This window comes from Gekko japonicus, unplaced genomic scaffold (genome assembly GCF_001447785.1).
Source record: "Gekko japonicus isolate JY-2015 unplaced genomic scaffold, Gekko_japonicus_V1.1 scaffold68, whole genome shotgun sequence".
NCBI lineage: Eukaryota > Metazoa > Chordata > Lepidosauria > Squamata > Gekkonidae > Gekko > Gekko japonicus.
The window spans coordinates 291,600-300,666 of NW_015169175.1; positions in this window are offsets into that span (position 1 = coordinate 291,600).

The window sequence follows — 9,067 nt, forward strand, 5'->3', positions numbered from 1 at the left end:
TTTCCCCTGTACTTGCCTGAAGTACACGTTCCTTCTGTGTATAAAAACAAACAAGTCTGTACACTGAGAAAATAATATTCAGTCATAAAAGCTGAAAAGAGAAGGGGATGTAAAACTCTACTGTGTAGCTGTTTCCAAAAACCTTATGCTGAAATACTGGTATCATTTAATAGTCTCTTTACTTAGTCTAAACATAGGACAAGGTTTGTTTACATCACTGAATTGTCATTTAAGTTGTACTCCCCAAGCTTCTGTGAACTTTTTCTGCAAGGAAGAAGCTGCTCAGGTGGGCTGTGACACTTGTAGAGATGTAGACGTAGCAATTCTTCTGAAATACTTGCCATGTAAATATGTGTGGGAAGAGAACACTTTTCTGTATATAAAATGTTAAGGAAATCTCAACGGCATTTAGATACATTAAACCTTTTAATCTCATGGATGGAATAAATAGTATGACTAAATCATTCCTTACTCAGATGTCAAATGTGTGGAATGGAAAGGAAAAAAGTAACAATTTCATCTCTTCTGCATAAAAGCTTCTAGCTCGAGGGAACTTGGTATTTATTTTTTTTAAATGACTTGACTATGTAGATTCCTGATATGTTTGGATAAAGCAGTCTGGTGCCAGAGGATCAGTGTTCCTGTTGTGGTTTTAATAATATCAAAGCAGTGAGAAAACAGGCAAGTGAGTTAAACATTGGCTCTAAGTGAAAAATCTCGAATAGATAATGCATTTAATTCTTGGAATACTTAATAGCAGTCTGTTATTTTGGCACTCCAGAAGAATACCTGATGTAATTAAGCAAGTGATGCTGCTGTACAGTCCTGGGTTCTTTCAGGTGGTTTAGGGTCTCACACACATCCTTTAAAAATTGATGGATGGGTATGAAACTTAAAGAAATTTGCTCTGAATCCTCAATATATATACTCAGAGGCCACTTTTCTTTTACTGGCAAAGCAGAGTAGTGATTATTTTGAGAGATCAGCAATTTTGTTAATGCTGCTTCCTGTGCGGGCATCAGAAGTGGATCAGGCAAATCACTCTTGAAGGTTAAGCTTTGTGCCTTTGAAACTCTTTTGCTGACTATACACTTAGTTGGTCAGTGAATTATAGCTGTGAGTGATGGTTGGAATGGTATGGTTTTGGCTAGGGACAAGGGTTAAGAAGTAGGAAATCTGAGGTTTTAGCCCTGAGGCTTGCAGGATAGATTATGTAAAGAAGAAAACTGGAAAAGAAGTTATCTAATTCTAGGGGGAAGTGCATATAGCCATTTTTGATCATCTAAATTTAATACGGAGTTTTGAGAAATGGTATACAGCTTACTTGGTTCCTGAGAAGCAGGTGCTTGGTTTAACTTCAGCAGATCTTTAATAGCTGTTTCACATTTAATAATGAAATGGGGAAGGTTGGTATCCCATATACTTTGCAGTACAACAAAGTTTGAGTCCAGTGCCTGTTGATCTTACAGTTGGTCTTAAAGGCGCCACTGGACTCAGACTTTGTTTTACTGCTTCAGGCCAACATAGCTACTTCCTGGATCTACTTTGCAGTACAGTTATATCCATCCCCATGTTATACCATGGAATGTCACTTTCAATTCTAATAGAATACCCCAGCTGGTTTATTTCAGTGAACCAGCTTTCTGTGGCAAAAGATAAATACAGAATTTGGTTTTACAAATAGATTAACAGTGCAGTCCTGTGCAGATTGGAATAACTCTGCATAAGGTTGTTTTGTCAACTTTCCTGAAGTGGCTTTAAGATCTGTTATCCTTGATTCAAAAGTTCACAAGAACACAGAGCTTTGATAGATTACTCTAGAACACAAAGCCCTGCAACCGCTTACAGGGTCTTTCCCTTTCCGTAGCCAACTATATAGGAAAGCCCACCCTGCATCTAGAGATCTGGTTTTTGGGTTATGGCTGTTCTGTGTGCAACTTTTCAGTTAATTTTTTCTGTAACCTATACTTAGCCAACATGTATTGCACGTGAAAGGGAATCATGAAACATGCTGGCTTTTGAGTCGGGCAAGTGGCACCAGCTGGAGAAGGCCATTTCCAATGTCTCTTGAGCTCAGATTCAAAGTACAGTCTAGAATGAGCTCCAACAGGTGGTTTCTATGCTTATTCGTCCCCATGTGAGGCTATACATGTGAGGCTATTTCAGTTTCTTTGGTTTTTAATGGTGACCTACAGGTTCTGTGTGCATTATAATATCCAATGAATATAAGTCATTTTGAAGGTCATCCAGTTTGCTGGAATTGGAGAATTAATGTTAGGGGCATTCTGGTACACTGGATTTACATGTAGTATCACAACTTTAAAGTTGTTTTCCCTTAATTTGCCTCCCTTTACTATAGGAGCAAAATAGATAAGACAGGTTAACTGCGGAAAAGTAAATATGGAGATGAGATGCTTCTTGACCTCCTCTGCCAATACTGAAATGATGGAGCTGGTATTTCATAACCCTGACTCTTATCTAAAATCTGCTACATCAGGTAGCTTAACCATGTGATAGATGATCCTGAATACACGCCCTTGGAACTGAGTTCAGTGTTCCCTAGTAAATCAGCTTTATATACATTATATCACAGTAAGCCTCATCTACATTGCCTTGATGCCAGGATTCCTTGATAGGATCTGCTGTTTCCTTGAATCTGGGACTCTATTTCATTTTCTTCAGTGAAGCTACAGAGATGTATCATTTATTTTCTGATGGTGGAAGAGCTTAGATGACTTGTCCTGAGTGAGCAAAACTCTGTTTCAGGAAACATTAAGCAAATTCTGAGCAATCTGCTGGTAACACACTTAAAAAAAAAACAAAAAAAAAACCCTTATGGTCCTTGGTTATGGTTCTGTGGAGATCTTATTAGGGAGATCAGTAATGGAGGATGACCCTTCCCACTAATTCTGATGTCCCCCTGCCACGTGCAGCCATAGTGAAGCTCTGGGCAGTTCTAGACATGCTCTCAATCTGCATGGAGCAATGCTGCAAACAACAGCCCTTGCATGCATTAAAAGTCTATCCTTGATCTTTACCCCCAGCATTCAGAAGGAAGGGCACTTCGAATACCTAATTAACATGATTTTAAAAAGTGCTTCCATGGCTGTGAGCAAACACTCTCCACTGATTTCACTTAATATCTTCTTAGGCAGTTAATGCTGCCACTGTAGATCAGTTGGGTTGGATCCTGTGCACTGTCAGAGGAAGGTGCTGGTGGAGGTGGATCTTTCCCTGCGTACCCTCTCCCCAGCAGCTGCTGTGAGCCCCAAAAAGGCAGTGCTGGGGAGGAGGTACCTGCATGGTCAGCCACATAACATGGGAGGCTGAGATTCTTCTCTGCCTCTTATGCCAGCAGAGTGCTGCCTTTTTGGTGCTCACAAGGGGAAGGGAAGGTGAGAAATACCTCTTCTTCCAGTGCCTTAAACTGCCGGTATGTAGAATCTACCCAATTATATTGCAGTGAGCCCCCCTGAAATTACTGCTTTTACAGAATGTTTTTAGATTAACACTATACTGACACCAGTTAACTATGAAAAATAATTTTTTGTGCAGGACAGCTTACAGACTTCATACTGCTCACACAGGACTTTTAAATCAGCAATTGTTGAAAGTGGAGTCATCCCTCTGCATGAGCTAGGATTTGAGAGATTACATCCTTTTAATGTAAATTAGGGTATGGAAGGTTGTTTTTGTTGCTTAATCATAAAATCCTCTCTTTATGTTGAGTGACCTGAGAGTTCTGTTTCTAAAACTCAATTGTCATTCTTTGGTGTATTATGAGGCATGTGTGTAGTTTTCCACTGAGATTTAAAGAATTTTCTCTTTGGGGAACTTTTTGCTCTGACCCACAGATGAAAAGCATGCTGTGAAATAACTGAAAACGTGGAGGTTCCTTTCATTTTAAGCACACACATTGTCCAGAATAGGCATCCCACATACTCAATAGCCCATCTTTCCAGTTTATTTATTTTTCTGATTTATACCCTGCCCTCCCCACCAAGACAGGCTCAGGGGAGGGCAGGGTAGACTTTACATAAACTAGACTTTATACAGGAGATCAGTGATCAGTTCTCCTTGTCTCACTTTTTCTTAATAGTAGCCACATGGTAGGGATATTTAATCCTTTTTCTCTTGCTCTACTTCAGTTTCATCCTTCTCCTTCGAAACTGCTGGTTGCAAATGCAGTCACAGGATCAGAACACCCTCCCTCCTCCAGTGCTCTTTTCCTGGTTAAATCAGGAAAAGTACATGGTGGTGGAAGGGTTACTCTCTCTCTTCAGTGCCACTTTTCTAGTCCAGTTTAGACCTCACGCAGTTCCTTTTAAATATAGGTATTGGGAAAGCCAGTCACAGACCTCCCCCATAATGTGCACTTCGACATGATCCTTATTAGCCTAGCTAGGTGTGCTTCTTCACTTGGTTGAGCTCATGCTCTTTATCTTTGTGACCTCAGTGGAAACAAATAGGCTTAAGAGTTTATACTTTGCCTTAAGGAGCTCACAGATGGGGCTGACTGTCATTTGCCCTAATTGTTAGCAACCTGCAATTTTCCTAGTAGCCTGCCTTTGAAAAAGAGAAGCCAAAAAATTATGTTTTCTTTCATGAATGGCTATTTAAATACTTTTGCCCACCCCTTCATATTATTCATTCATAGGTCCCTTATCTGTAGCAATAATCAAGGTATACATTCTGACACTGTCCCCACATGCTTCCGCAGTGGTGGTACAAATGTGAGCCATACACCGGAGCCTAACAATGCATGCTTATGCTTTGCTACTACTAGTTTAACATCCTTTTAGTCCTTTGCATGAACATTTCATTTTTCCTGTAAACTGTGCTTTTTTTACATATAAACATAAGTTTACACAGCCCCTCCTATACATACATCTCTCTCTCTCCCCTGTGTGCATCTTCATAACTGCCAGTTTCTTCTGGTACACTAGTTAATCCTAGGCTTGGTCTCAGGGAATTTGTGGTAGTTAGAAGCTAGCAACATGGAAAAGAATACTATCTTGGAATAGCCTTACTGTGACGTTTTCTTATTTTTACGATATCGGTCTTCTAGAGCCTCAGCTGTGTTACTTCTTAGTTTGCAGTCATCTGTATGGAGCAGGCCTTATTTGTGGAGTGATACTTGTTTTAGGGAGATGATGCTTTTGCTTATGAAATAAAGCTGTCCTCCTTGCCTCCAACCCCATTCCAAGAACCCATAGCAGTGTCAGCACTCACTAATAAGCTTGACTGTAGTCTTAGGAGCCATGGGTATGGTGTGTTTCACGGCTTCTTTTCTGGACCTTCCTTGTATATTGGTTGTAAGGATGTATGATGATAAAGCACTAGGCAATGTTACAGTGTCCTGGGAGGACTATGGGTTAGAATTCAGTGAGCCATCAGAGGGCATGACCTGGATTCAGAAGCAAAAATGGGCTGCCTTCCTTGGCAATAAGCCTTATTTAAGCTTTCATTTGTCATCAGGCAGAGGAAATATATAAATGCTGTAGTTGGAAGAATACACAGGCCCCTCTGCTCATTAACAGGGTTTCCATGCAGACCTCACTGAAATGAACACAGATTGTGAATGAAAACCACTAGTGAATCAAGGTCCTCGTGTTCAGGCAATACATGGCCCATTTGTTTAACCTAAGAATGCTTTCCCTTAATTTGCAGGACAGTTAAGTATTTCAAGACTACTGAATTGGATACAGGCTTGCATTTTTTTAAAAAAATATTCCTTTTGAGCACATTAAACAGAACCATATACCTTATATTAAGGATTACTTTGAAACTGAAGAGTTGATTTATTTTGTAAAGCTTGTTAATGTGTGTGTTTTGTCCCTTGTTCTCACTTTGGCCCCATCTGTTAAGAGGATTGCTAAACCTGTAAATTGATTGCATGCACATTTGTATGCACAGATGTATATATTTCTTTTACAGCTCCATACCTCAAAACTTGTGATTGTGTAATATATTTACCACGGTATGTTTGCACCGAATACCATTAACATTTGGGTTTTTATGTTATACTTAAAGGAGCATTTTGGGCTGCATTTCCCCAATTCCTTTCCTCCCCCACTATGGCCCAGTACAGTCAAAATGGTTAACTATGAATGGACCAACTCCTGTTTGTTGTCCACACTGGTTAAGATCACAGGCAAGTAAAACCATGATATAACTTACCTTACTTAGTTCTGTCTACAAAAGGTATGTGTAGGTCCCCGTGCAGATGGAGAGACTAGAAAGGAGGGAAACTGCTGTGACAGTGGTTTGATTGGGTGGTTTTATAAACCAGTTTCCAAGTAAGGTATTGCATCCTGGTTTGAAGCCAACCCTGAACCATGGTTTTGTTCAGACATATTTAACCATGGCTGAGGGAAAGCACTATGGTTATGCTTAATATCAGAGAGCCTATGTAGGAGAATGTTCCTGTGCACATCTGATTTTTGCCAAGAGCATTCATCCACAGTGAAATGTGTTTGGAAATATTTTACAAGCCGACACTTCCAAATTGGTTGCTGCCCTTTGTTGTTTTTCTTATAGTGATCTCTGATTTGACATTGGGGTTTTCTAAACATGTCAGAAGTCTCCAATCTTAACTTGGAAGTCAGTTCTATTGACATCAGTCAGAGTTTATTTTTAAATCAAATGTGTCTAGAGTGAGCTTCCAGACATGTTTCCCCTTGCCCACTTTAAAAGTTGGAGGGGCTTCAGTGTTAGTTTTTGAAGGGCTGGTAGGATTAGTGTTCTACTGTTTGCAAATCATGCTTATGAAGCATATAATGGAAGCCTTGCAAAGGAGATTGCAGTGAAATTTAAGGTGGCATCTTAACAAAGGAAGATCTTATTTTATTTAATGATAGATTTAATTGTTAGGTTTTTTTAAAAAAAGGAAATCTGATTTGTAATGTACCTAATGTTATATCAGACTTATATCAAAATAAACTTATTTTCTGTGTGAACTCAAGCTGGTTTCGCCTCATTTAGAATGCCAGTGCCTGTGAATAAGGCAAGAGCACATCCTTCCTTTATAAATAAGGAATGAAATGCAGCCTGCACTGCACATGGGTCACCAAAGCTGCTCATGATGCCTTGAATGGCCTGTACTCGGACACCAACAATGGTTTTTGAAATATGCCGTTACAAGAAACTGTGGATCTCTGGTATTCTTGCAAAATGACTACAATACTGGCATACTTTGGTATGATCGTGAATATGCAACATCTGGCTGGACCACCTTTTCTAACATGAGCCCTCAAGAGCGCTACTCTCATCACGGCCTGGGGCTGCTGGTAATCCCTACACCAAGGGAGGTGAGGATTGTTTCTGCCCAAACTTGGGCTTCTTCAGTTGGCAGCCCCAGGCCATTAGAATGGGCTACCGAAAGGGCAAGCAGAGCCATCTTTGTCAGAGTTCAGGAAACGCTGCAAGGCTATTCAGCAGGACCTTTGCAATGTTCAGCTCTCGTTCTTGTTCTTTGTTACCCCTGATAATAGTGGTTTCTATTGTGCTGTGTATTTATTATTGTGATGGTTTTACCATCTCTTGGTATTTAGTTAGCATATGCATTGAAACTACTTTTCAGTGATTCCTGTTGTCAGAAAAAGTGGTATATAAATATTTAAATAAATGTATTTTTAAAATGCTATCTCTTAAAATTAAGGATATCTGAAAAAAAGTAGTGGTTTGTTTCCCAGGTCAGACAGTGGTACTAACAGGAGAATCGGGAACAAAGTTCTGTTTGTGGTTTTCTTATTGATAACATTAATTTGAGCCATGATAGTGGAAGGATATTTATATTCCTATTCATCATTTTCTCAATACCAAGAGCAGCAATTCACCTATTCATTATCCAAAAGGTGATTTCTAAATATTCCTTCTGAGAAAATGGTGGTTAGTTGATTTTCACTATTTACACTTCATGGAAAATGCAGGAACCAAGCTGCACAAGCTCCAGGCTTAAGAAAAAAAATTATCCCCATTTCCACTGTACTCCCATTTTGACATTTTGAACACAGTTTTTTTAAAAAAAATCTCAAGCCAAGAAAGGGTAGATTTTAAAAGAGATTTAAAATGGGTGGGAACAATTTGAGAAACATTAGGAAAAAAATCACCTTCAGAGTATTGTCACATTGCCCTACCTAAATGTTAATGACTCCAGATCTTTGTAATAGCCTGCCAGTCCAATAGCAGAGCACAGCAATAGTTTTAGGGTCATTAATGACCTGATTGGTGCTCCTCACAATCCCCTGTAACCACACAAGATGCAGATGCATACATTTGAGTGGCCCACATGTTAACTGCAGCCAGCTAATTCCAGTAATGAATTGTTCAAGCAAGATTGAGGGAACAAAGTGAGGTGGTGCTTTAAAAGTTCTGTGGTTTGGATGTGTGTTAACATCTGAAATGGGAAGGTCTAAAAGACCACAGCAGCTAATTCTGTGATAACAGGGGGGAAATCATTTTACAGGTTCTTGTTGGGCTGGAGTGGGACCAGATGACAGTAGGAGGAACAATCCCACACATTAGTCCTCCACTCTCATCTCCACCTCCCACTTGTTTGTGCCTTATAACAATCCCTGTTGGGTACACTTGTTGAAGAATTCTCATGTTATATTCAATGCATGTTCAACTGAACATGTGATAGAAACCCCACATTCATCCAGGTACTGGCCCCGTTTCTATTGGAAAGTGAAGATGTGTTGGCTGTTTCCTACAAACATGTGTCCATGTACATAAAGGATGTGCATGCACTCAATGTAACACGATTAGGGCTGCTGTAGAGCCCTTATATAGTCCCTGCATGATAAGTTTCCCTCCTGGAAGTGCAGCTTAACAAAAATAAATGGGCATTTCTCCTGTTTTTGGAGCGATCCAGTAAATAGTTGGGGCTGCAGTCCACTGAAAACCTGGAGTAAACAAATACATGGTTAACAGGCTGCAGACTGGCTTTTGTTACTAGCCCAGCATTATATTTCCCTCTTCCCTCCTTTTTCACATTTAAGAACTAGCTGAAATGTTCTGGTGAATGCAAAGCTCACTTAATTTTACTATGACCCTACTACAGTGG